The sequence below is a fragment of the Oncorhynchus gorbuscha genome, linkage group LG05 (assembly GCF_021184085.1).
Source record: "Oncorhynchus gorbuscha isolate QuinsamMale2020 ecotype Even-year linkage group LG05, OgorEven_v1.0, whole genome shotgun sequence".
NCBI classification, from domain to species: Eukaryota; Metazoa; Chordata; class Actinopteri; order Salmoniformes; family Salmonidae; genus Oncorhynchus; species Oncorhynchus gorbuscha.
In genome coordinates this window covers 31,288,102-31,315,515 of record NC_060177.1, presented here as the reverse complement: position 1 = coordinate 31,315,515, position 27,414 = coordinate 31,288,102, and the positions used below count along the sequence as shown (strand labels likewise).

At 43.4% G+C, this 27,414-nt stretch overlaps 1 long non-coding RNA gene across 1 annotated transcript; it reads right to left on the bottom strand.

Annotated features, from left to right (window-relative positions):
- Nucleotides 1–735: 735 nt before the first annotated feature.
- LOC124035341 lies at nucleotides 736–19,139 on the bottom strand. The gene is made up of 3 exons (XR_006838727.1): nucleotides 19,011–19,139; nucleotides 2,849–2,924; nucleotides 736–1,054 (listed from the first exon to the last, which is right to left on the bottom strand). It is a non-coding gene; the product is annotated as an uncharacterized LOC124035341 (long non-coding RNA).
- Between the last annotated feature and the right edge of the window lie 8,275 nt (nucleotides 19,140–27,414).

Below are 27,414 nucleotides of genomic sequence, written 5' to 3'. Positions count from 1 at the left end.
CTTGTAGTATGAACTGACATGTTGTCCATCCAATCAAAGGATCAGAGAATGAATATACTGAAAGCTAAGCTGCAGCTAGCTAGCATGGCAGTGAATGAAGTGTGTTGAGTAGTTTACTCAAAGAGAGATAGACAGTAGTCCAACAGTTTTTCTTAAAATATTTAGGAGAAGCACCAGAACGAGAGAGTGAGGGCGAGAGATTTTTAGCTGTATTTTTAAAAATTCTTCTTAGTTTAACTTTCACTTAGCTGGTCACACCCTGATATGTTTCACCTGTCTTTGTGCTTGTCTCGTCAAGTCTACCAGCCTTTTCCCCGTATGCCTGTTTTTCTCTAGTCCCTGTTTCTAGTTTTCCAAGTTTTGACCATTCTGCCTACCCCTGAGCCTGCCTGCTGCTCTGTACCTTGTGACACTGACCTGGATAACTGACCTCTGCCTGCCCCGGCCCTGAGCCTGCCTGCCATTCTGAACCTTTCGGACTCTGCTATGGATTATTGACCTCTGCTTGCCCTTGACCTGTCGTTTGTCTGCCCCCTGTTTTTGTAATTTACTTTTATTACTTCAAAATGTCTGCATCTGGGTCTTCTCCTGAGCCGTGATATAGCTAGCTAATGCAGCTCATTTAGCCTACTCAACAACCTGACTCAAACAGAGAGGAATGCTATTTATGTGAGCTAGCTGTCTAAGGCTTATCCAACACAGCAACTCTTCCAAGTCAAGGTAAGTTTGGTATTTAATTCATTTATTGCCATTTATTGGATTTTATTAATCAAGTTCCACCGTGGGTAGTAGTATTATTCCTCTCTGGTCCTGGCTGATGCTTTTATCCAGGGTCACTTGCATAACGTATCGTTTTATGTAATATCTAACCCAGTCTTTCACTTGACAGAATGGAGATGCGGCTCTGCTCCTGAATGGCATTAAAGTTCTTCTGTCATTCAGCCAGTGAATCAGACCCACAGCCAGAACACTATATTGTTGCTGCACAAAGACAACTGACTCCACGCCATCCCCATTAGACGACAATGAGGTCTGCTTTTCTCTTCTCATTTGTCTGTAATGGGAGAAAAAAATGCAGATGAGCTGAGAGTGAGACACAATCACTTGTTAGCAGGCACTCTCTCTTTCCCTCTTTCATCACACCCCTCCCCACCCCATTTAGATTCTGCATATTCATATTCACACCTGGGAGGGAGGGAGTGTGAGGAGAGGGGGAGTAGTGTTTATAGCAGTCCCGTGTAAACACTCTTCAGAACACTGAGTCACATAGCCTTGTTGTCCCTAAACTTTCACTGTGCATCGAGAAGAGGGACACACCTGGATAATGAACTGCTTACTGTAGGCTCGGGCCCGAAGTGGCCATATAACTCATGAATAATGTGGAACCCTCCAAGCTATAGAACCAATGTCCTGTTCATAGGCAAGTTACGTAATCCGAAAGGATTATTTTGCTGCATGGAACATCTCTTACACAGTAGCAGGAACATGTGCCAGACTAGGAAACTATGAAACTATGTATTTGCTCCCATATTAGTTACAGACACTCCTGTAACACCCCTTCAAATAAGTCAGAGTTGTAGGTGCAGAGGAGTTGGGTTATTGTAGAACTGGTGGTTATGCTCATTATCCTCCAGGCAGACACAGGTAGGCTCCAGTGGAAGGTTTGAAACTGACCTGCAGGAATAGCATTTCAGGGCTGAGGAGATGAGGAGCAGGAGCTAATGAGAACACTTTCAGGCCTCAGTGTAACCTTGACCTAGAGAGCAGAGTTATCCTGAACATTGTGAAAGTTGACTTTTATGTGTATGCATAATCTAATAATTTATTGTTTGTCTAGAAAATGTGAAAATGTATCTTGCAAGGCTGCAATGTAAAAGAGTTCTAGATGAGTCGGAGTCTGTGGATAAGACCATGTTTTTATATTATAATTTACGGTCCATTGAATGTAAAAGTAATGTGTTCTCTTCACAATGAATAAATGGCTAACATAAGGATGCTCTCTTAGTCACTGTATGTGCAAATAACTAAGTGCACATTAACAATGCTTTTGATAGCAACTGTTGACAGGCATTCAACTAAACCAATGTTAAACAAAGCTTTATCCCCGTCTGTGTATTGTTGAACAAACTTGCAGCTGACATCGATGCGTATAAACCTCCATTCACTAAATCAGCATTCACAAACCTATATAATGAAACATAAGAAATCACACAATACAACTTAGTTTTTGCCAGGTGGAACAACTGTATAATGATGCTTACAAAAGCAAGTCGCTGTGCAAATGTCCATTCAGATTTACAGCACCGTGTTGAATACCGATCTAACTTGCACACGATACACAGCAATCAATGTATATACAGTGAACTGAATTCCATTGTGGACCGTGAGCTCACTCATCTGACTGCATCATTCTGTTCACATTTCACAGTATCTGTGTGTCGTGAAGCTTATCATTCTGTGCATGACTCGCTGCGGTTTAGTTGTGTTTTTACTAGTCTTATACAGTATGTGTTGTGTCGCCAGAGGTCATTATAATGCAAGGCTTGGTCTGGGATCCTAGCTTGTTTATTTGTTCTCCATGGTATTGAATCTCCATGTCAAAGAGCACTGTTTTCATGTAATTACACTCCCAGCTTCCATGACACAAGGCTAGACGCCAACCCTGATTAGAAGCTCCACGGCTAGCTCTCCTTCTGCTGAAATTGCACTCACACTACAATCAATTTATGACATCACCAGATCTTAGCAGTCAGCCAGGAGATGGGGATGGAGGCACTCCAGGACTAATATCAAAGCTGTCCCCTCAGAAAACCTCATAGTCACATCTTCTATGCGTTAGGGTAGTTACCTGAACCTTGACCCAGAAGGGCTTAGGAGGGGACCTCTGTGTTGTTTTGGGAAGTTGAGTGCCGGCTCTGCCCCACCTTTTCAAGAAAGGGTGAAAAGAGGAGTGAAAGGTAAACCACTCAGCAGCTGCAATAACAACAGCAAGCCCCACTCTGATTAGAATATGAGAGTGAGCACACACTACCTGCACACAAAGAGTCAGAGTAGTTGTTGCTGTTACATGTGTGTTAGCGCGTGCTTCCTTGTCCTTAAACAGGCATTGCTCATATGTGATTCTAGTAATAATATGGAAAAATGTATCAAATCAAATGTTATTTGTCACATGCGCCGAATACAACAGGTGTCGACCTTACAGTGAAATGCTTACTTTACAAGCCCTTAACCAACAATGCAGTTTTCAGAAAAATACCTACAAAAAGAAGTAAAGTAACAAATAATTAAAGAGCAGCAGTAAAATTACAATAGCGAGGCTATACACAGGTAGCACCGGTACAGGGTCAAATGTGCGTGGGCAAAGGTTAGTTGAGGTAATTCAGGTAATAAACTCCCCTTTTCAGGACCCTGTCTTTCAAAGATAATTTGTAAAAATCCAAATATCTTCACAGATCTTCATTGTAAAGGGTTTAAACACGGTTTCTCATGCTTGTTCAATGAACCATAAACAATGCATGAACATTCACCGGTGGAACGGTCGTTAAAACACTAACAGCTTACAGGCGGTAGGTAAAGAAGGTCACAGTTATGAAAACTTAGGACAGTAAAGAGGCCTTTCTACTGACTCTGAAAAACACCAAAAGAAAGATGCCCAGGGTCCATGCTCATCTGTGTGAACGTGCCTTAGATATGCAGCAAGGAGGCATGAGGACTGCAGATGTGGCCAGTGCAATTGCCATGTCTGTACTGTGACACGCCTAAGACAGTGCTACAGGGAGACAGGACGGACAGCTGATCGTCCTGGCAGTGGCAGACAATGTGTAACAACACCTGCACAGGATCGGTACATACAAACATCATACCTGCGGTACAGGTACAGGATGGCAACAACAACTGCCCGAGTTACACCAGGAACGCACAATCCCTCCATCAGTGCTCAGACTGTCTGCAATAGGCTGAGAGAGGCTGGACTGAGGGCTTGTAGGCCTGTTGTAAGGCAGGTCCTCACCAGACATCACCGGCAACATAATCGCCTATGGATACAAACTCACTGTTGCTGGACCAGACAGGACTGGCAAAAAGTGTTATTCTCTGACGAGACGCGGTTTTGTCTCACCAGGGGTGATGGTCGGATTTGCATTCATCGTCGAAGGAATGAGCATAACACCCAGACCTGTACTCTGGAGCAGGATCAATTTGGAGGTGGAGGGTCCGTCATGGTCTGGGGCGGTGTGTCACAGCATCATCGGACTGAGCTTGTTGTCATTGCATGCAATCTCAACGTTGTGTGTTACAGGGAAGACATCCTCCTCCCTCATGTGGTACCCTTCCTGCAGGCTCATCCTGACATGACCCTCCAGCATGACAATGCCACCAGCCATACTGCTCGTTCTGTGCGTGATTTCCCGCAAGACATGAATGTCACTGTTCTGCCATGGCCAGCGAAGAGTCCGGATCTCAATCCCATTGAGCACGTCTGGGACCTGTTGGATCGGAGGGTGGGGGCTAGGACCATTCCCCCCAGAAATGTCAGAGAACTTGCAAGTGCCTTGGCCGAAGAGTGGGGTAACATCTCACAGCAAGAACTGGCAAATCTGGTGCAGTCCATGAGGAGGAGAGGCACTGCAGTACTTAATGCAGCTAGTGGCCACACCAGATACTGACTTTTACTTTTGATTTTGATCCCCCCCTTTGTTCAGAGACACCTTTTTCCATTTCTGTTAGTCACATGTCTGTGGAACTTATTTAGTTAATGTCTCAGTTGTTGAATCTTATGTTCATACAAATATTTACACATGTTAAGTTTGCTGAAAATAAACACAGTTGACAGTGTGAGGACATTTCTTTTTTTGCTGAATTTATATACATGTGGGTAGAGTTATTAAAGTGACTGTCGCGATCGTCAAAATAACACTCGGACCAAAGCGCAGCGTGAAATCGGTTCGACATATTTATTATAAGTGAACCGCACAAAAAACAATAAAGAAGAAATGATACGTGAAGCTATGGAGTGCTCACAGGCAACTACACAAGATCTCACAAAACACAGTGGGGAAATGGCTGCCTAAATATGATCCCCAATCAGAGACAATGATAAACAGATGCCTCTGATTGGGAACCATACCAGGCCAACATAGAAATAAAACAACCTAGATTACCCACCCTAGTCACACCCCAACCTAACCAACATAGAGAATAAAAGGCTATCGTCAGGGCGTGACAGTACTCCCCCCCCCCCCCAAAGGTACGGGCTCCGGCCGCAAAACCTGACTCTATAGGGGAGGATCTGGGTGGGCATCTAACGTAGGTGGTGGTTCCAGTGCGGGGCGAAGTACCCATTCCGCTCGCAGATCCGCCAGCATCGGTGGCGGCTCTGGTGCAGGACTTTGCCCCCAACCAGACCACAGGTCCGGCCATGGAGCCGGGTAGAACAACGTGCCCGGACTGGACCGCGGCACAGAGGAGGGCCCCAGCCATGAAGCTGGGTGGGCCCCAGCCATGGAGCTGGGTGGAACGCCGCACCCGGACTGGGCACCGGTGCCGAGGAAGGCTCTGGCCATGGAGCTGAGTTAGGCCACCGTGCCTGGACTATGCACCGGCGCAGAGGAAGGCTCCGGCCTTGGAGCAAGACTGGACGCCATGCTTGGACTGGACATCGGCGCAGAGGAAGGCTCATGCCATGGAGCAGGACTGTACCCCGTGCCTGGACCGGGCACCGGTGCAGAGGAAGGCTCTGGCCGTGGAGCAGGACTGGATGCCGTGCCTGGACCACACATCGGCGCAGAGGAAGGCTCCGGCCTTGGAGTGGGAATGGAAGCCGTACCTGGACTGGACATCAGCGCAGAGGAAGGCTCCGGCTTTGGAGCGGGACTGGACACTGAACCTGACCTGGACTTTGGTGCAGAGGAAGACTCTGGCCTTGGAGCTGGACTGGACGCCGTGCCTGGTCTGGGCCTTGACGTAGAGGAAGGCTCAGGCCCTGGAGCGGGACTGGACACCGTGCCTGGCCTGGGCATTGGTGCAGAGGAAGGCTCCGGCCATGGAGCTGGACTAGACACCATACCCGAGAGAGATTCCGGAACGGTGACCGTCGCAGGAGGTTCCAGACTGTGGACCATTGCAGGAGGTTCCGGACTGTGGACCGTCGCATGAGGTTCCTGACTGTGAACCGTCGCAGGAGGTTCCAGACTGGGGACCGTCGCCGGAAGTTCTGGACTGGGGACCGTCGCCGGAAGCTCTGGACTGGGGACAGTCACCGGAAGCATGGTGCGTGTAGCCGGCACAGGTGGCACCGGCCTGGTGACACGCACCTCAGGGCGGGCGCGAGGAGCAGGCACAGGACACACCGGACTGGGAAGGTACACTGGAGGCCTACTGCGTGGAGCCGGCACAGGTGGCACCGGATTGGTGACACGCACCTCAGGGCGGGTGCGAGGAGCAGGTACAGGATGTACCGGACTGGGAAGGCGCACTGGGGGCCTAGTGCGTGGAGCCGGCACAGGTGGTACTGGAGTGGTGACACACACGTCAGGGCAAGTGCGATGAGCTGGCACAGGACGTACTGGGCTGTGAACGCGTACTGGAGACTTGGTGCGTAGAGCCGGCACACAAGGTACCGGACAGATGACACGTTCCTCAAAGCGAGTGCGGAGACCTGGCACAGGACGTACTGGGCTGTGGAGGCATACTGGACACCTGGTGCGTGGATCCGGCACAGTTTATACCAGACTGCTAGTGCGCTCCTCAGGACGAGTACGGAGAGCTGACTCAGGTGGCATCAAGCTGATGACACGCTCTTTAGGGCGAATGTCGTACATCATACACCAACAAAACAACTCTCTCATTTCTCTCTCCGCCAATTTCTCCATCAGCTCACTGACGGTCTCTGACTCTCTCCGTTCACTCTCCTTCAATTTCTCCATCTTCTCCCAGATTGGCTATGGTTCACTCCTCGGCTCCGCCGACCACCCAGTGTGCCCTCCCCAAAAATGTTATTGGAGCCGGGAACCCCGGCATCGTCACTGTCTTCCCTTCTCTCCTTGCGTCTGCTTCCAACGAAGGCTTTTGTGTCCTCCCATTATTTCCTCCCAAGTCCAGGATATCTTGTCCTCCTTGATCTCCCAAGCCCAGGATACCTTCTCCTCCTTGGTACGCTGCTTGGTCTTGGTGTGGTGGGATCTTCTGTCACGATCGTCATAATAACACTCGGACCAAAGCGCAGCGTGAAATCGGTTCGACATATTTATTATAAGTGAACAGCACAAAAAACGCTAAAGAATAAACGATACCTGAAGCAATGGAGTGCTCACAGGCAACTACACATAAACAAGATCGCAAAAAACACAGTGGGGAAATGGCTGCCTAAATATGATCCCCAATCAGAGACAACGATAAACAGCTGCCTCTGATTGGGAACCATACCAGGCCAACATAGTACACGTCCTGGTAATCCATCTGGCCCTTCGGCCTTGTGAATCTCCAAGTCAGTGACTGATGTGATGTACTCAATGCCATCGGAAGAATCCCGAAACATATTCCAGGCTCTGCTAGCAAAACAGTCCTGTAGCTTAGCATCTGGTTCATCTGACCACTTTTTTATTGACAGAGTAACTGGTGCTTCCTGCTTTAATTTTGACTTGTAAGCAGAAATCAAGAGGATAGAATTATGGCGAGATTTAGAAATAGAGGGCGAGGGAGAGCTTTGTAAGCGTCTCTGAGTGTGGAGTAAAGGTGCTGATAGAAATTAGGTCAAACAGATTTAAGTTTCCCTGAATTAAAGTCCACTAGGAGCGCCACCTCTGGATGAGCATTTTCCTGTTTGCTTATGGTGGTACACAGCTCAGTCTAGGTGCCAGCATCGGTCTGCGGTGGTATTTAGACAGCTTTAAAAAAATACAGATGAAAACTCTCTAGGTAGATAGTGTGGTATACAGCTTATCATGAGATGCTCTTCCTCAGGCGAGCAAAACCTTGAGACTTTCTTCGATATCGTGCATCAACTGTTGTTTACAAAAATACATAGACGGCCACCCTTTGTCTTACAAGATGCTGCTGTTCTATCCTGCCGATGCAGTGTCTATCCCGCCAGCTGTATGTTATTCATGTCGTCGTTCAACCACGACTCTGTGAAACATAAGATATTGCAGTTTTTAATGTCCCGTTGGTGGGATATATATGTGCTTTAAGCTCGTCCAATTTATTTTCCACGTTGGCCAGTAGAATGATGGCAAGGGCAGATTAGCCACTCGTCGGGCAGATTCTCACAAGGAATCTCTTTCCGCAATATCTTTTCCGTCTCTTTCTCCTGTGAATGACGGAGATGAGGGCCTGTTTTGGTGTCTGTAGTAAATCCCTCTCGACCGACTCATTCACCTCTTAAAGATACATTCTTTGTTCAGTTCAAGATGAGTAATCGCTGTTCTGATTTCCAGCAGCTCTTTTCGGTCATAAGAGATGGTAGCAGCGACATTATGTACAAAATAAGCTTAAAGAAAATGAGAATAAACAAACAAAATAGCACGGTTGGTTAACAGCCCATGAAACGTCAGCCATCCTCTCCGGCGCCATTGTTACTATCATGTCTCCTCTCCCAAGGAATATATATTGTAACACACAATGTACAGTATATACAGTATAACTGCACTGTATGTTATGTTTGTCGTGAGCTCTCATTCCCACAATTATTAATGTCATCTGACCTAAAGTTTACATTTTTATGCACTTTGTAAAATCCATGAAATTGACTTAAATGGTTGGTTACGTGATCACTCATTTTGGCAGCCATCTCGATCAGTCAGACCATTGGTTGCAGGCTCTCTATTTTGTGTGTTAACTCATAAACCATACACATTATATTTAGCTGTCTGGTCACGAGACCAGAACTTTACCAATAAACCCACTAGAAGAAAATAATTGAAAAAACTCCCCCCTCCCCTCTTTCTCTAGTTATATCTTCCACTATCACTCTCTTTAACACTCTCATCTCTATTTCTTTCATCTCTGCCACACACGCTTGGCTATCTCTCTTTCTCATGTCTTTCTCCTCCACTCCGTTTGCCTCCCTGACCCACTCTCTCCATCAGGTCATCGATCTGTTCCTTCTCTTTCAATCCTTCTCTCTCTCCCCCTGCACTCTCTCCTGAGGAAAGGTATCTGCCGTCGGCCCCCGCAGACCTTTCCTTTTGGGCAAACTGCCAGCCGTACTGAAGCCGCTGTGCTGCTTCCAACCAGGTGGCACACACAGATAAAGAGGAGCCGAGCTTTGATTCTCCTGAAGGCTTCCGCAGCCATATCCAATCTCTAGGTTAATCAAAAGTAGATGCACAACACAAGACAGCTGAGAGAGCTTGATAAACCCATCCTCCACTCCTCTCCTCCCTCCTGCTCCACACAGCCCAGACAGACTCAGGCTCTGTGAACGCTATCCAGAGGCACCCACTTACAGACAGACATGGGCCTTAAGATGTAAAAGGAAAATAGGTCAAAGTGGAATAACACTATTTTCTCCATCCATCCATCCATCTATCCATTTTGTCATTTAAATGCAGTCTATCATGTGCAGCATTGTAGTGCTTTCAGACACAGTGTATTTGAGGCTGCCGCTGTGTTTCGGATGGATTTGTGTGAAGGTTTTTAAGCAGCCCTACCGCTTCAAAGTTTAACTAAATTGGCTCTGTATCAAAAACATGATACTTCAATTGACAGTCAAGTTTGAAAACTCTCGAGAGAAACGTATTGCCGGACGTGTTATATGTGCTCCACGGTATGTTGCTTCCTGTTACTTGTAGAGCATAAAACCAAGTTCAGTTTCTGAATTAAGGCATCAAATATGTTTCTTGCTACAATCATGAAGATTGGGGATGTAAATGGTTTTATTCTAAGGCATAGTCCCACTGGGGAATTTGATCAGCATAACAATGTTAGTCTGACTCAATGAGGGGTTAAATCAAAAGTTAATACGTTGGCCAGAGTCCCAAATAATCATGTTTTTGGGGGGGATTAAAGTGGAAGGCAGTACTTTGGGTTGTAATGATGTAGGAAATCTCCCTGTTGGACTGAGAAAGACACATAGTAGCTGGGATGATAAATATAAATCGTGGCATGTGAGCTGTGGTAGCCTACACGAGGACCCAGAAACACAGGCCATCTCTGTCTGCCATCTGCGTGTGTCCTCAGCCGTGCATCAATGACAAGGAGAGAGCAGTGGGATAGGTCCCTGGCACAGTCTAGTTTTTTATCTAAATGGTGTTCATTTACGTAGCTAAACACATGTGTCGTGTCTTTGGCTATGCCCGATTAAGTGATATGACATGCTATTCTATAAAATAATTCATCTGTAATTAATATCACCTTATTGAGCTAATCATGTAAATGTAATTAACTACAGAGTCAGGCACCACAAAATAATATTTATAGAGCTGTTATCTTCCGAATAAACTCTTATTAAAGACCTAGTAATATTTTACATCAGTAGCAGTCAATATCAATCGTCATCTTAATTCAGTCTCATCTGAAAGTTGTAAATTCTTGGTTATCTGCACGAACCCTGGCTAACAATTTGAATCAGCAATACAAAATTGGGTTTAATTATTTATTTACTAAATACCTAACTAATCACACAGAATTACATATACAAATAATTAATTATACCTTGATTACAAATGATGTCATAAAGGAAAACGTCCCTAGCGGGCGGAACAGATATGACAGCTTGTTACACAAAAAAAGGGGATGGGTTTGAGTGAAAGAGCGGGAAGACTGAGGGACAAAGAGAAGAAGCTGTAATATCGTAACTACAGTATCTTATGCATTCTAAATTACCACCCATTTGGAATAGGAAAATGCAATAAATATTTACTCTGAGCTGTGCTTCGGTAGGTTGGTGGTAGATAGAAGGCCGTGTTGCCCAACCGAGTCCTTTGAAGACTGTCTCTGGTTGTCAATTGGATACATTGTAGTAACGTCGTTGGGTGATAGATGGGATACTCTGTCTGTTCCTTCCTAACCCTTGTTTGCATCTGCTGTTGCTAACTCAACGGCTAGGAGGTATCACTTCTGTAGTGAATAAGAGTTCAAAGTTCATACCATTCACAACCAAAGCTCACACTGATGTTGGCTTCGTATCTGTAGTTGTTATCTGAACCATTCTGACATAGGACCGTCGTCCTCACGTCCTCGGAACAGGAAGTTATATTGTCGTCAAGGGATTATATAGGAAGAGAGAGGGGTGTTTGAATAGCTCATGTCCCTTCACAGGGCGGGCCACTGATTGAGCAGAGCCCTAATCTTATGAAAACCCAAATCTCACATTTTTAGAAGCTAAGATCACATTTCATCCCATCACAAATCATTTCAAATTCAAGTTTGTCATCTTATCATTGATGAGAATGTCTCAGATGACAACCGAACTGACATCATATTCATTAAGTACCACCGCATATTTTCGATTGGTCGGATTACCAGAATATAGTTCATTTCCCCCCACCTTCTGATGTTCCCGGAATCTCCATGTTAACCAAGGGTTTTGCAAATGTAACCTCAGTAGGGTAGAGATAGGAAAAAAGGGGGAGGAGGTATTTATGACTGTCATAAACTTACCCCCCAGGCCAACGTAATGGAAAGTACATTTTCGCTGGAATTGTGTAAATGTAAATGCTAAGAACACAGGGCCTAATCATCACAGGAGGGATGTAAAGGTAAATTACTAGGAGGGAAAGATTATCTATGTGTTCTGGATCAGTTTGAAGTCATTAAAATACTTTTTAACGTAATCTTTCTACCATGAGTATACGTTCCTAAGTTTGGATCTCAAACTTTTTTATATATTTTTTATTTTATTTATTTCAACCCGGTATCTTAATAGTGAAATAGTGAAAATGTTCTGGGTCAATTTGACCTACGATGTGACCACTGCAATTTGACCTTGGTCTATATAACCTTTGAACGGTGCGACCTAGAACGGTGTGACAAGCTGCTTGATGCACAGGACTGGTGCAACCTTGCTGATCACATATACAGTAAAGTGAAGTCGGAAGTTTACATACACTTAGGTTGGAGTCATTTAAACTTGTTTTGCAACCACTCCACAAATTTCTTGTTAACAAAGTATAGTTTTGGCAAGTCGGTTAGGACATCTACTTCGTGCATTACACAAGTAATTTTTTCAACAATTGCTTACAGCTTATTATTTAACTGATAATTCACTGTATCACAATTCCAGTGGGTCAGAAGTTTACATGTACTAAGTTGACTGTGCATATAAACAGCTTGGGAAATTCCAGAAAATTATGTAATGTCTTTAGAAGCTTCTGCTAGGATAATTGACATCAATTTGAGGTGTACCTGTGGATGTATTTCAAGGCCAACCTTCAAACTCAGTGCCTCTTTGCTTGACATCATGGGAAAATTAAAAGAAATCAGCCAAGAACTCTGAAAATTAATTGTAGACCTCCACACGTCTGGTTCATCTTTGGGAGCAATTTCCAAATGTCTGAAGGTACCACATTCATCTGTCCAAACAATAATATGCAAGTATAAACATCATAGGACCATGCAGCCATCATACCACTCAGGAAGTAGATGTGTTCTGTCTCCTAGAGATGAACGTACTTTGTTGCGAAAAGTGCAAATCAAACCCAGAACAACAGCAAAGGACCTTGTGAAGATGCTGGAGGAAACCTGTACAAAAGTATCAAAATCCACAGTAAAACCAGTCCTATATTGACATAACCTGAAAGGCAGCTCAGCAAGGAAGAACCCACTTCTCCAAAATCGCCATGAAAAAGCCAGACTACGGTTTGCAACTGCCTTGGGGACAAAGATGGCAGTTTTTGGAGAAATGTCCTCTGGTCTGATGAAACAAAAATAGAATTGTTTGGCCATAATGACCATCATTATGTTTGGAGGAAAAAGGGGGATGCTTGCAAGCCGAAGAACACCATCCCAACCGTGAAGCACGGGGGTGGCGGCATCATGTTGTGGGGGTGCTTTGCTGCAGTAGGGACTGGTGCACTTCACAAAATAGATGGCATCATGAGAGAGGAAGATTATATGGATATATTGAAGCAACATCTCAAGACATCACTCAGGAAGTTAAAGCTTGGTCGCAAATGGGTCTTCCAAACAGACAATGATCCCAAACATACTTCCAAAGTAGTGGCAAAATGCCTTACGGACAACAACTTTGTTGTCCAAGGTATTGGAGTGGCCATCATAAAGCCCTGACCTCAACCCAATAGAGCATTTGTGGGCAGAACTGAAAAAGCATGTGCAAGCAAGGAGGCCTACAAACCTGACTCAGTTACACCATCTCTGTCAGGAGGAATGGGCCAAAATTCACCCAACTTATTGTGGGAAGCTTGTGTAAGGCTACCTGAAACATTTGACCCAAGTTAAACAATTTAAAGGCAATGCTACCAAATACTAATTGAGTGTATGTAAACTTCTGACCCACTGGGAATGTGATGAAAGAAATAAAACCTGAAATAAATCATTCTCACTACTATTATTCTGACATTTCACATTCTTAAAATAAAGTGGTGATCCTAACTGACTTAAGACAGGGATAGTTTACTAGGATTAAATGTCAGGAATTGTGAAAAACTGAGTTTAAATGTATTTGGCTAACATGTATGTAAACCTCCGACTTCAACTATATAGTGCCTTCAGAATGTATTCACACCCCTTGACTTTTTCCACATGTTGTTGTGTTACCACCTGAATTTAAAATGAATGAAATTGGGATGTTCTGTCACTGGCCTAGACACAATACTGCATAATGTCAAAGTGGATTTATGTTTGTAGAAATGTGTACAAATGAATAAAAAATGAGTCAATAAGTATTTGTTGTTACAAGCCTACGTACGTTCAGCAGTAACAATGTGCTTAACAAGTCACATAAGTTGCAAGACTGAAATAATGGTGTTTTAACATGTTTTTTTTAATGATTATCTCTTCTCTGTACCCCACACCTACAATGATCTGTATGGTCCCTCAGTTGAGCATTGAATTTCAAACATAGATTGAACCACAAAGAAACCACAAAGACCAGGGAGGTTTTCAATGCCTCGCAGAGAAGGGCGCCCATTGGTAGATGGGTAAAAAAAAGAAAAAAAGCAGACATCGAATTTCCCTTTGGGAATGGTGAAGTTATTAATTACACCTTGGATGGTATATCAATACACCCAGTCACAACAAAGATGCAGGTGTCCTTCCTAACTCAGTATCTGTAGAGGAAGAAACCGCTAAGGGATTTCACCATGAGGCCAATGGTGACTTTAAAACAGTTACAAAGTTTAATGGCTGTAATGGGAGAAAACTGAGGATGGATCATCAACATTGTAGATAGTCCACAATACTAACCTAAATGATAGAGTGAAAAGAATGAAGTCTGTACAGAATGCAAATATTCCAAAACCATGCATCCCGTTTACCATTTGGCACTAAAGTAAAACTGCAAAAAATGATGCAAATAAATTAACTGTCCTGAATGTCCTGAATACAAAGTGTTATGTTTAATGAAAATCCAACACAACACATCACTTAGTACCATTCTTCATATTTTCAAACATGGTGGTGGCTGCATCATGTTATGGGTATGCTTGTAATTGGAAAGGACTAGGGAGGTTTGGGGGATTAAAATAAATGGAATACAGCTAAGCACAGGCACATCCTGAAGGAAAATATGGTTCAGTCTGCTTTCCAACAGACACATGGAGACAAATTCACCTTTCAGCAGGATAATAATCTACAACGACAAGGCCAAATATACACTGGAGTTGCTTACCAAGATGACATTGAATTTTCCTGAGTGGCAAGGTTAAAGTTGTGACTTAAATCGGCTAGAAAAACTATGGCAAAACTTGAAAATGGCTGTCTAGTAATGATCAACAACCAACTTGACAGAGCTTGAAGAATTATATAAGAATATTGTACAATCCAGGTGTGCATAGCTCTAAGAGACTTACCCAGAAGAATTCACAGCTGTAATCGCTGCCAAATGTGATTCTAACACTCCAAGGTGTGAATATTTATGTAAATGACATATTTCTGTATTTTGAATCGAACATAAGGGAAAGGTTAAGTGTAGGATCCCGAGTGGCGCAGTGGTCTAAGGCACTGAATCTCAGTGCTTGAGGCATCACTACAGACACCCTGGTTCGATTCCAGGCTGTGTCACAACTGGCCGTGATTGGGAGTCCCATAGGTCGGCACCCAATTAGCCCAACGTCGTCCGGGTTTGGCCGATGTAGGCCGTCATTGTAAATAAGAATTTGCTCTTAACTGACTTGCCTAGTTAACTAAAAAATTATATTAAAATGTGGGATGTTGTGTTTTCGTTTGTGTGGACCCGTGACAGTGAGAGAGCAGGACAGAGAGGGCCCACCTGCTGAGGAAGACAAACTGCATCAGCCCCCCCCCCTCCATTTCTCCCCCTCCACAGATCCTCCCTGTCCAGTGGTCTACCTCCTGTCTCCAAGGCATCATGGCAGACAGTAGATGCTAAAGGAGAGGAGATGTCTCCTCCATTGTTTACTGGTTTATTAAAGCAGGCCCTTCTTGAGGAAAATGTGTGATTATTTCCAACTACTAAACAATTATAAATGATTTATTACGAATAAAAACATTTGATGCAAATATTTCTAGGTACTATTTATTTTCTCTTCTTGAATCCAGTGGAGCCTCTCTACTCAACATGAGACAATCGATAGAAATATAAAAAATTTAGTATTGAAGACGTGCGAGTAATATAGAATTGGCTGGACCAGCAGTGCATTGATGACGTCCCTGCACTTCACAGGAATGTTAGCCAAGCGCAAAGAGAGAGTGTTGTCGCGGCAGGGGACCTACACTAATACTTCCCTGATGTACATGTCAAAGTACACTACATGGCCAAAAGTATGTGGACACCCACTAGTCGAACATCTCATTAAAATTATCATGGGCATTAATATGGACTTGGTCCCCCCCTTTGCTGCCATAACAGCCTCCACTCTTTTTTGGAACATTGCTGCGGGGACATGCTTCCATTCAGCCACAAGAGCATTAGTGAGGTCGGCATTGATGTTGGGCGATTAGGCCTGGCTCGCAGCCGGCGTTCCAATTCATCCCAAAGGTGTTCGATAGGGTTGAGGTCAGGGCTCTGTGCCGGCCAGTCAAGTTCTTCCACACCAACCTCCGCAAATCATTATCTATATGGACCTGGCTTTGTGCATGGACGCAGTGTCATGGTGAAACAGAAAAGGGCCTTTCCCAAACTAATGTCCCAAGGGTGGAAGCACACACTTGTCTATAAATCATTGTATGTTGTAGCGTTAAAAACTAAGGGGCCTAGTCCGAACCATGAAAAACAGACCCAGGCAATTAACGTTCTCCTGGCATCCACCAAACCCAGATTTGTCCGTCGTACTGCCAGATGGTGAAGCGTGATTCATCACTCCAAAAAATGTGTTTCCACTGCTCCAGAGTCCAATGGTGATGAGCTTTACACCATTCTGTGAGCTTGTGTGGCCTCCCACTTTGTGTCTGCTCCGTTGTTACTCCTAGACGTTGCCACTTCACAATAACAGCAATTACAGTTAATCGGGGCAACTCTAGCAGGTCAGAAATATGTCAAATTGAGTTGTTGGAAAGATGGCATCCTATGACAGTGCCAAGTACTTTCTACTGCCAGTGTTTGTCTATGGAGATTGCATGGTTGTGTGCTCTATTGTATACACATGTCAGAAATGGGTGTGGCGGAAATATCCGAATCAACTAATTTCAAAGAGTGTCCACATACGTTTGTATATATAGTGTATATTATGTAACACAAGCATATGCATATAGGGATATGTATACAGTACATGTAAATAAAAATAGATGTAAATATAGGTTAAACGCAAGCAGACAAGGCAGTCAAAGAGTACAAACAAACTATTATGAATAAAACATTGCTTTTTCCTTTTTATCCTCTCCTCCTCTCTCAGGCTGGCTAACTCGCTCTCTATCTCGACATAACAAATAGGCCTGGGGCAACTGACAACCTCGAAAACAAGAACTTCACTGACGTGCTGCCAGTGTGTTTGTGTGTCTGTCTCTGTGTGTGTCTGTGTGTTCCCTTGATTCATTATTGAGGGTCTCACTGGAGAGGCAGCAACAGCTTTTGGGTGCTGGGCAGGCAGGGTAACAGGGCAAAGGTCAGGGAAAACTCAGAGCAACATGTGCATGTTTTGAGTACTAGATTGGCCTGTCTCTCTTTCTTTCTGTAGGTACCAAGGGAATAGTTGGAGGACACACGAAGGGCCATCAGGGGAGAAGAGTCAGACTTAGGGGCTGTAGCGAAGGTCGGATAACAGGGACAGATGTTGGTAGTGAGAGGGGGTTAATGCCAAATGAATTGCTCTCTCCATCAGTCTTGAACTGCTCAGCCTTTTCAGCAATTGGATTTCTATTATCCTTCTTTTTGTCCTCTTCCCTCCATTGTAGTTGATGTAGTGGAACAGAGGATCATCTAATCTGAGGAACCCTCTCCACCACCATTCACTCCACTACTCTTCTTCTTAGTGGGTCCCCCCCTCCCCCTCTCTCTCTCTCTCGCTCTCTGCTGCAGCCTGCCGGACAGGCTTCTTTGATCTCTTGCCCAACTCAACACTCTACACTGAGATTCGATCCAGGCAAATTTCCCCTATTCTCTTTCCTTCTGTGTCGAGCATAAAGGGCCATTTTCCACAACTCCTCGACTGGAGAGAGATTAATCATCTGAAGAGCGCAGCTTTGAGTCCGATAAACTGGAACCACACAATTGGATATCAAAGAATGTACAACAAATAGGTTGTTGGAACAAAATGAAGGAATTCATGCTTGAATGAGGTACAGAGCTCCCCTTCAACAAGTAGCAATTGACTATCTCTACAATCAAACCTCTACAATATTTGTTGGGTTTCAGCAGAGAAAACAAGGGAGAAAATTGAATTTAATAAGCGTTTATGAATGTAAAGATAACTACTTTATTATAGGATATTTTGGATAGTGATCAGTTTTAGGGGCAATTCTAATCACTTTCACCAGTGGTCGTTGTAGAAAACAAGTAGGTTGTACCCTACAGCTAGCACACAACTGCACTAGAGGGAAGAGAGCAGCTCAAACCAAATTACATATCTCATTTCAAGTGAGATTAAATTAAGGTTAAGCTTTATTTTCGGCTTTGTAGAACTTCACTTAAAGCCTTAAATCTCAGAAGTTCATTTCAATTACGAGGCTGAGAATGTCCCCCTTCTTTCCCTCTCTCTTTCTCTCTGTGTCGCTCATTCTCTCCCCGGCCCTGGCAAGGACATAATCCTGTGAGACTCAGTGATTATCTGCATTAAAAGATAATAGACTTTTCACAATTCCAATCTCTTGCCATTATGTTAAAGAGGTGTACTAATGTACCTAACACAATCAATCCCCCCACCATGATCAATGATGATAATAGAGCCAGAAGAGACGTTGTCACCCACAAAACTTGTGCTGAGATAGACTTCAATCAGATCAGCTTTCGCCAACATCCGCATAGCGGTTGTTTTGGCAGCGTCGGAGGTGGAACTGCATTAGAGTCACAAGCGGCTCCTGGCATTACAGCTAAAGCGGACATTGCCATTGGCTGCACAGAGTCGCATTAAGATAAATCCCATGCAGCCTTTTTTTTTTTTTACCTTTATTTTACTAGGCAAGTCAGTTAAGAACAAATTCTTATTTTCAATGACGGCCTAGGAACAGTGGGTTAACTGCCTGTTCAGGAGCAGAACGACAGATTTGTACCTTGTCAGCTCAGGGATTTGAACTTGCAACCTTTCGGTTACTAGTCCAATGCTTTAACCACTAGGCTACCCTGCCGCCCCGCCTTGTTGCAAGTACGAACACTGGAATGTGAGATGTAATCTGCACCTCAATTAGGATGATATAAATTATTATCATTCTTTTGTTTAACCATTTTCAACACGAGTGGGATGGGTGTAGCTTCATGACAATGATCAAGAGTAGCTGCTCACCAATTTGACAGCTCCATCACAGTTACATCTCCGACACAGCCAAAACATCAGCTATGTGGGTGTCGGCAATCGTCGGTTACTGCTCGATCTGATTGAATCTAGGCATGTGTGTGGTGAACAGCGCTTTCCCTGTTGATATGGGAACAGGTGAAGAAAACACATAGATTTCTCAACAGCTTGTTATGGGGATATTTGTATTTGCCAACCACCTCTTTAACTGTCTCTTCTTGATAAACATATAGAAAAAAAGTGATTTCACCTTAAATTCCAACAACAACAAAAAAATTCAGCTTGTTGTTTATTTTGGAAATAACAGAGCTCTACCAGGCGGTTGAGAAGTCAAAAGAAGGTCAAACAAGCAATGCCTCATTTGGCATGTCTACTCCCGCTCCTCCCCTCCAGCGTTCAATGTTGCCGGTATACTAACCACCGGTCCTGGGATCCATCATTACACACACCAGGCATCAATCATTACACGCACCTTCTCGTCATCATGAGGCACACCTGGACTCCATTACATTACTTATTACCTCCCCTATGACACTCCCTTAGGTTCCCTCCCCAGTCAGTATTGATCCTGTGTTTATGCAAAGATGCTACTGTTATGTTGTCTCATTCCATGTTTATTTTATAAATATTTCACCTGCTTTTCGGCTCACAGCATCTTTGTTACATCATTAGAAACGAAATTTGCATAGCATTTTTACTGATTTAAACAATGTCACTAAAATGACTTTAGGTTTGCTTCAATGGCTTTTATAGGTAGGTAAGCCTTGTTAAATAAGGACTGTCTATTTTGAACAAATTGTATGTCCACACATGACTATTCAATTACATTGAAATGAATGTGTTTTCAGGTATATATAGTTATATATATATATATAGTATATAGTTCTTAATTGTGAAATGATTCAGGCTCCTCTTACACCATGTTTCGCACATGCTCAGACTATACTTTGAGAATATATGGCAAAGTGCATTTTTTTTATTACATTCCTATTATTTTGTCTGAATATTGATTAATTGACCCCATGGGTCATGAACTGTGGTTTAACCAATTGATAAAATAATGTATATGTCTAAAGATAATGATTAAATAATTCCACTCTGAAACCATATAATTATATGAAATTATTACTATCATAAAACTAATCTGATGTGTGTAGTTTTAGTCAGAATTAGAACAAGGACCTTTTTGTTCCTTTTTCGTATGTAAGCAGGGTGCAAGTGGGAAACAAATGATAAGAGGAGCTATCGACAGAGAAGCTGGACTACTGTGTTCCTTACAGGACATTCTGTCTCCACCCGTGGAGGGGAGAAACTGTTAGGCTTTCAGAAAATGAAGAAGCATGTTGCAGATTAAACAAGGTATCTGTGTAGTGGGAAAACACTGACTGTCTGAGTAAGGCGTAGCTTAAGATTTGAACTTGTTCGTGTGTGTTATAAAGACTGGGTTTGCATTTTTGATGTTAGAACGTTCTCGTGAATAAACGTTTTGACTATTGTAAACTGGGAATTCTGTCTAAGATTCTGGTTGAATGAAACAAACTCTGGGTTGCAGACTGAGTAGATTCATTGAAGTTTATGAACATTGATAACAAAACTCTCATAACACCAATGTATGTTGCCTAAAGTGTCTTGTCAACAATTTGATCATGTAAGTATATATTTAAGTACCCTATTCTTAGGTCACCATACCTTTTTACTGACATGTCAACTGCCTGGTTGAGCACATTTGTAGGACATTCTTGCCTTTTAGCCTTTGTACATTTTACCATTTATTTTCAGATTCTTACTCAAGGTCTCTACTAATAGGAATTGTGCAATATTCATCCGTCTGAATTCCTGCATTTTATTCCATATCCTAGTGTTGTATTTTTTATTTGTACAGCCCTCTTGGTTTGATAAAACCCAAAAGGAAACAAGAGGAGATCTGGGGGAGTTGCCCAAGTTAAAAAAAAATGTTTTTATGTATTTTATTGTATCCACTTAGAAATCCATTGTCAAAACATTCTCTACCAGCTGGTTGAGAATGGGGTTAAAGAACCTACATAAACTAAACACAAATCCTGTTCAGTGATTCACTGCAACTAAAGATATTAGTCGAGGTCGGTTTTCTCTATTTTCTAGTGTGTGTTTTTAAATACCTCCATACTCCTTTTGGAAAATGTTTCTGACATCTAGGATGCAAAGGGTCAAAAGGTCCTGTGAGAAACTATCCACACACATGACCATAAAAATGACTAGTCGTCTTCTGGAAAATACATTCGTGTCTAAAGATCCTCAAAGAGAAACTACCCATACACATAACGGCCAGAAACCCAAGAAGATTACACAAGTCTCTGCTTTGTAAAAAAGTTAACGTGCTAAATATTATGTAGAGCTGAGTAATATTTAATAATCAACATTTAATACATCTGACTCCATTTAATATTGTAGCAAAACTATGTGCAATCAACTATGTGCAATCAAGTATTATAAGATCAAGGAATGGTAATGAGAAGCAAATGCAAAACACAAGTATTATTTAATAACTTTGCAAAATGAACGATTCACATACAAGGCTTCACGTACAGCTTAAGTTACAAAGAATTACCAAGCAATCAGACCGTACCAAGTTAAAGTAACCTGATCATCCAGCTATTTGTTACATTGTAGAATAATAGTGAAGACATCAAAACTATGAAATGACACGTATGGACTTATGTAATAACCAAAAAAGTGTTAAACAAATCAAAATATATTTTATAGTCTTCAAATTAGCCACCTTTTGCCGTGAGGACAGCTTTGCATTCTTTATGTAACTAGGCAAGTCAAGTCAGTTAAGAACAAATTATTTTTTACAATGACGGCCTCGGAACAATGGGTTAACTGCCATGTTCAGGGGCAGAAAGAAATGTTTTACCTTCTCAGCTCAGGGATTCGACCTAGCAACCTTTATGGTTACTGGCCCAACACTCTAACCATTAGGCTACCTGCCACTTCAACTTCATGAGGAAGTCACCTGCAATGCATTTTAATTAACACGTGTGCCTTGTTAAAAGTTAATTTGTGGAATTTCTTTCCGTAATGCATTTGAGCCAAACATTGTGTTGTGACAAGAAGGGGTGGTATACAGAAGATAGCCCTATTTGGTAAAAGACCAAGTCCATATTATGGCAAGAACAGCTCAAATAAGCAAAGAAAAATTACTGTCCATCATTACTTTAAGACATGAAAGTTAGTCAATGCGGAGCATTTCAAGAACTTTGAATGTTTCTTCAAGCGCAGTTGCAAAAATTATCAAGCGCTATGATGAAACTGGCTCTCATGAGGACCGCCACAGGAAAGGAAGACCCAGAGTTACCTGAGGATAAGTTCATTAGCGTTACCAGCCTCAGAAATTGCAGCCCAAATAAATACTTCACAGAGTTAAAGTAACAGACACATCTCAACATCCACTGTTCAGAGGAGAATGCGTGAATCAGGCCTTCATCGTTGAATTTCTGCAAAGAAACCACTACTAAAAGGACACCAATCAGAAGAAAAGACTTGCTTGGGCCAAGAAACACGAGCAATGGACATTAGACCGATGAAAATCTGTCCTTTGGTCTAATGGACTGACACCCCTATCATATCACAGCAAAATCAGTCTATTTAAACAGAGCACTATTCAATCACGAGGCATCAACGCCAAAGGAACTGAATAATATGAAGAAATACAACAGGAAAGTAGTGTGGAAACCTACCAAAAAACAATTAGGCAACAACAAATTCAATCCCTTTTAGACAACTTCCTGGACAAAATGTTTCACTGTAATAGTGAAGGTGTAAACTTGGCAGTTGAAAGCCTAAACAGTATATTCAATCTATCAAATACATTTTTTTCAAGCAGACAACCAAAGACAATTAACAACAATAACAAATGGTTTGATGAAGAATGCAAAAACCTAACATATATTTTTAGAAACCTATCCAACCAAAAACATAGAGACCCAGAAAACCTGAGCCTACGCCTTTACTAAGGTGAATCACTAAAACATTGCAGAAATACATTATGTAAAAAGAAGGAACAGCATGTCAGAAATGTAATTGAAGAAACCATAGAATCTAACCACTTTGGGGAAAATTGGAAAACACTAAAACAACAAAACTGGAGTCCACCTGTGGGAAATGTAATTGATTAGACATGATTTGGAAAGGCACACACCTGTCTATATAAAGTCCCACAGCTGACAGTGCATGTCAGAACGAAAACCAAGCCATGGGGTCGAAGGAATTGTCCATAGAGCTCCGAGACAGGATTGTGTTGAGGCACAGATCTGGTGAAGGATACCAAAACATTTCTGCAGCATTGAAGGTCCCCAAGAACACATTCTTAAATGAAAGAATTTTGGAACCACCAAGACTTTTCCTAGAGCTGGCCACCTGGCCAAACTGAGCTATCAGGGGAGAAGGGCCTTGGTCAGAGAGATGACCAAGAACGTGATGGTCACTCTGACAGAGCTCTAGAATTCCTCTGTGGAGATGGGAGAACCTCCCAGAAGGGCGACCATCTCTGAAGCACTCCACCTATCAGGCCTTTATGGTAGAGTGGCCAGACGGAAGCCAGTCCTCAGTAAAAGGCACATGAAAGCCTGCTAGGCGTTTGCCAAAAGCAACCTAAAGACTGTCAGACCATGAGAAATAAGATTCTCTGGTCTGATGAAACCAAGATTGAAGTCTTTGGCCTGAATGCCAAGTGGCAAATCTGGAGGAAACCTGGCACCATCCCTATGGTGAAGCACGGTGGTGGCAGCATCATGCTGTGGGGATTTTTTTCAATGGCAGGGACTGGGCGACTAGTCAGGATCGAGGCAAAGATGAACGGAGCAAAGTACAGAGAGATGAAAACCTGCTCCAAAGTGCTCAGGACCTCAGACTGGGGCAAAGGTTCACCTTCCAACTGGCCAACAACCCTAAGCATACAGCCAAGGCAACATACATTATTATATTAAATCTATGTACACAAACAACAAGTCTACGGTTAAAATTGGCAAAACAACAAACATATTTCTTTCCACAGGGCATTATATATATATATATATATATATATATATATATATATATATATATATATATATATATACAGGGGGTACCAGTACCAAGTCAATATGCGGGGGTACACGTTAGTCAAGGTAATTTGTACATGTAGGTAGGGTCAATGTACATAGTCCGGGTGGAATTATTTTACAATTTATTGGGCCTTCCTCTGACACCGCCTAGTATATAGGTCCTGGATGGCAAGGCTTGGCACCAATGATGTACTGGCCTAACGGTCGGATGCCGAGCAGTTGCCATACCAGGCAGTGATGCAACCGGTCAGGATCCTCTTCATGGTGCAGCTGTAGAACTTTTTGAGGATCTGGGTACCCATACCAAATATTTTTGTTCTCCTGAGGGGGAAAGGGTGTTGTCATGCCCTCTTCAGTTCTGTCTTGGTGTGTTTGGACCATGATAGTCAGACTTGGGCCCATGCCATCAACGGGAACATAAAATTCCTTCAAATAATATGACATTTGAAATGTCTTTATCCTTTTGGAACTTTTGTGAGTGTAATGTTTACTGTTAATTTTTTATTTAAAGACCTTACATTGAAATTGAAATTGAGAGAGAGAGAGAGAGAAAGAGAGAGAGAGAGAGAAAGAGAAAGAGGGCAGGGCTTACTGGCCCTTAAGGCAAGGCCCCACAGGCTAAAATGCATTAACTTATCCATTTTGAGATTTTGGGGAATAAATGTCATGAATTTTAACCACATTCAAACGGACATAAATTCACAAGTTTAAAGCTCACTGCATGTAATCATACATAATTTAAAAGCCAATTTCATAGAGGATGTTACAACGTGGACTATACGTAGGATCTTACTTTGAAGAGATTAGGTCTAAATAGCCAGTTGGCAATTATAAATTGTAATTTTAATTAATTGCCATTTTCCAAAGGTCAGACTCTTCCCACACACCAACAATTTTGTCTCAGCTGTCAAACAAGGACAGAGACTGCGTGAAAAGGAGGAGCAGTGTATGATGCTGCAGACAGGATCCTGGACGTGGGAGGAGATACTGGACGGTAAAGGATCCTGGACGTGGGAGGAGATACTGGCAGGAGAGGATCGCCTACCATGGAGGCAAGTGGAGATAGCAAAGGAGGAACAGCGACGATATGTGTGTTCACGACTAGCATGGAAACCCGAGAGGCACACGAGGAGATTGGCTGAGTCAGGTAGGAGACCTGAGCCAACTAATTGTGCTTACCATGCAGAGATGCGCACGATGTCTCCAGTGGGCTAGAATGGGCATCCAGCCAGGAAGGAGGGTGCCGGCTCAGCGCTCCTGGTCTCCAGTACACCTCCTTGGACCAGGATATCCTGCGCCGGCTCTGCGTACTGTGTCTCCGGTGAGTCTGCACAGCCCAGTGCGTCCTGTGCCAGCGCCCTGCTCCCCGCACTCACCCTGAGATGCGTGTCCCCAGCCCAGTACCACCAGTGCCGGCACTACGTACCAGACTTCCTGTGCGTCTCCAGAGCCCAGTATGCCCAGTTCCTCCTACCCGCACTCGCCCTGAGGTGCGTGTCCCCAGCCCGGTACCACCAGTGCCGGCACCACGCACCAGGCCTCCAGTACGCCTCCAGGGTCCAGTACTCCCTGTTCCTGCTCCTCGCACTCGCCCTGAGGTGCGTGTACCCAGCCCGGTACCACCAGTGCCGGCACCACGCACAAGGCCTATAATGCGCCTCACTAGTCCAGAGTGTCCGGCGACAGTACCCAGTCCAGAACTTCCGGCGACAGTACCCAGTCCAGAGCGTCCGGCAACAGTTCACAGACCGGAACCTCCAACGACAGGCCACAGTCCGGAACCTTCCACGATGGGCCACAGTCCGGAATCTCCCAAGACCCGGCCACAGTCCGGAATCTCCCAGCCCGGGGTCTCCAGCGACAGTCCCCAGTCCGGGGTCTCCAGCGACGGTCCCCAGCCCGGGGTCTCCATCGAGGGTCCCCAGCCCAAAGAAGGGGGGCGGCGTCCAGAACCAAAGCCGCCACCAAGGTTAGATGCCCACCCAGACCCTCCCATATAGGTTTAGTTTTGCGGCCGGGAGTCCGCACCTTTGGGGGGGGTCATGTCACGCCCTGACCTTAGTTATCTTTGTTTTCTTTATTATTTGGTTAGGTCAGGGTGTGACAAAGGTGGTGTGTTTAATTTTTGTATGTCTAGGGGTTTTTCTAGTCTAGGGGTTTATATGTCTATGGTTGCCTGGAATGGTTCTCAATCAGAGGCAGCTGTTTATCGTTGTCTCTGATTGGGAACCATATTTAGGTAGCCATATTCATTGGTTTATCTGTGGCCTATTTATTGTCTATGTATAGTTGCATGTCAGCACTAGTTGTTTATAGCGTCATGGTCGTTTTATTGTTTTGTGTAGTTTGTTTAGTGTTCCTTTTATTAAAGAAGAATGAATTCACATCACGCTGCGCCTTGGTCTCCTCCTTACGACGAACGTGACGTCAGCTTCAGAAGCGTCTGCACTCACTAAATGTTATGTGGTTATCCTTAGATATATTCTCCAGTCTTGTATAGAGGGAATTGTTGATATGTTGTAACATGTGCTTTGGAAATATGCACCACAAATGCTGTTTACATACATGTCTTTAGTGTTTTACAGTTAGAAAGATGAAAAAAGTGAATACCCCCAATCTCTATACAAGTCAAGTCCTGGAGGGTCTTAGCCAAATGGAGCCAAAAGATTAAGCTTGACTTCATCCAGTGTCCAGAAAAATGTATTTGCAGTATATATATATACTGTATATAAGATATATGCATATCTTAATACAATATTTCTGAAAAGTTTTAATACAAAACAAAGGATTATATTGGTGTCTGTATTCAAATGGTAAAAGTTAATGTTGGTATGATTAAGGGGGGAGAAAAATGACCCTATTAGGTTGTGTTGCCTGAGGCAGGGCCGACAATTACATCTGGCCTGCAAAAGTCCACCGGTGTGATTTGAGCCGCCCATTGATGTTGAGAAAAATATAATACATCTTCTGAAACACTATAGATTACAGAAATCGCTAGCTCTCACTGTTGTGGTAACCTGTTGGATTTCGAGTCAAGTCACTCCTCATGGGGATCACAATAGCTTAGCTTAGTTAGTCGGGGAGACTGAACGGGAGGAAGATGAACATTCAGGATTTGAGTGATCAATCCCAAAGTATTTGTGATTGCTTGGATTACTGCTATGATAAATGAATGCTAGCCCTTTGCCCCCCTAAATGTATGTTTAATCTACTGTTAAACTACATAATGTTTGATGGGATCAATAATGGGCTATAGGATTACTTCTTGGCTGAGACCACCTCCGTGAGACCCCTCTCCACAGCTGTGTCTG